General features: G+C 38.9%; 1 non-coding gene across 1 annotated transcript; it reads right to left on the reverse strand.

Annotated features, from left to right (window-relative positions):
* Positions 1-236: 236 nt before the first annotated feature.
* On the reverse strand, positions 237-341 carry LOC119469814. The gene has a single exon (XR_005198659.1). It is a non-coding gene; the product is annotated as a U6 spliceosomal RNA (small nuclear RNA).
* Positions 342-2,161: the final 1,820 nt, after the last annotated feature.

Here is a 2,161-nt window from a genome sequence, read left to right on the forward strand (position 1 = left end):
GAAGTGCTTATGACTTCATATTTTTGCTCTTCTGTTTGGTGATGATTTATTTCAATTATGTTTTAAGGGGTAAAATATTAATTGAACATGGTTTAAACCTATAATATTGCTGACTCCTCAGCTGATTTTATCCTACCCTAGAGAAATAGTTCTTTGGTCAGGTGCCTGGGCGAATTCTTAGTCTCAGAACTACTAATAATACAATTTTAAGGTATTAATACCTCAATAAATTTTTTAAAAATAGGAAATGTGTCACAAATTTACATGTCATCTTTGGACGGGGACCATGCTAATCTTCTCTGTGTTTTTCCAATTTTAGAACGTGTGCAACCGAAGTGAGCATGTTGACACTGCTTTAAGGACTGGAGTTTCTACACTAAAGTACGTGTTATGACGAGTTTAATTCTGTTTTGTCCTTTCTTTCAGGAAGCAGTCTTTTGGGTTTCCAGACAACCTCAGTGGTTAACAGGGTCCCCACTTTTGAGAAGTTTTAAAAAACAATGTTTCTTCCTGGAGTTCCTTGGGGCTCCCAAACGTGCACCTCAGACTTTTGGTGGCTTTCTCCAGAGAAGCGAATTCCCTGACATGAGTTCTGAAGGGTGGATTTCTCATTCTAGTTTCTTCTGATCCTATCTAAATTGTGACCTGGTTGTTCCCTATGGTCTCACTAGTTGGTTGATGCTATTAATGAAGCAAAACAAAAGAAAAACACATTTTTGTTTTATTATTGGGAGCCAAGACTGATGGATTGATGTTAATTATATATTGATTCTGTATAAAATTTGAGATGTCTTATCATCATGTTTAAGACAAATTCTACTGTATTCATCTATTGCGTATGACCAAGAGCCCACAATAGCCTTAACTTTCCTCACAGCCAGACAAAACTTCAAGTAGGTTCTATTATTATTATTTTTATTGTACTTTAGGTTCTGGGGTACATGTGCAGATCATGCAGGATTGTTGCATAGGTACATTCATGGCAAGGTGGTTTGCTGCCTCCATCCCCCCATCACCTATACCTGACATTTCTCCCCATGTTATCCCTCCCCACCCTCCCTCCCACTATCCCTCCCCTAACCCCCACAATGTACCCCAGTGTGTGATGCTCCCCTTCCTGTGTCCACATGTTCTCATTGTTCAACACCCGCCTATGAGTGAGAACATGACGTGTTTGATTTTCTGCCCTTGTGTCAGTTTGCTGACAGTGATGGTTTCCAGGTTCATCCATGTCCCTACAAAGGACACAAACTCATCATTTTTTATAGCTGCATAATATTCCATGGCGTATATGTGCCACATTTTCCCTGTCCAGTCTATCATTGATGGGCATTTGGGTTGCTTCCAGGTCTTTGCTATTGTAAACAGTGCCACAATGAACATGTGATCTTAGGAAGTGCAAGTGAGGGACCTAATATGCACTTCCTAAGATCACTGACTTCAGTGAAGTTCAAATTGCCCCTTTGAGATGTATATCATTCCCTAACCTCTGGCCAGTTTTGCAATGCAGAAATGCCTCTCCCAAGGACCTGAGAGCTATCACATTGCAAGGTAATCATCTAGAAAGATAGCACCCCTATCTTCCAGTCTCTGTGAGAGGTTAGGAAACTAACTTTCCTAACCCTCAATTAGCAAATCCATCTGGGTCAATCACATTGGCCAACCTCTCCCCTAGCATCATGCAGTAGATTTCACTAGCTCATACAAAACTCTCCCTCCTCTTGTTTCCAGAGTTGAATTCAATCTTTCCCCCCTATTGCAATAACCTTTAACAACATTTTCTCCATCTCTTTAACAACATCTCTGGCAATCTTTCTTTGACATTTAATTAAAGATTAATTAGTTCTGGAAATTAACCTTTTTTAACCCCTTTTTTCCTCCATGGTTTCAGCAGCAGTAGCTAAAAGAAAAATTGTCATCAACCAACATAAAACCAATGTTTTATAATGTGCTTTGATACAAAGATAAAACACTGCAAACCACTGGAACTGTACAGAAAATAATTCAGATTTACAGAACACATCGTTTTTTTCAGGCTCTTAATTTTCTTGAACATAAAAGAGCAAAACAAATTCCAGTGGAATTCCCTTGTTAAGAATTTATCATCAGCAAATTAGTTTAACAAGGCTGTTTGCTAGAGGGTGTGGTTGCATTCAAAAAT

This window comes from Cebus imitator, unplaced genomic scaffold (genome assembly GCF_001604975.1).
Source record: "Cebus imitator isolate Cc_AM_T3 unplaced genomic scaffold, Cebus_imitator-1.0 Scaffold858, whole genome shotgun sequence".
Lineage (NCBI taxonomy): Eukaryota > Metazoa > Chordata > Mammalia > Primates > Cebidae > Cebus > Cebus imitator.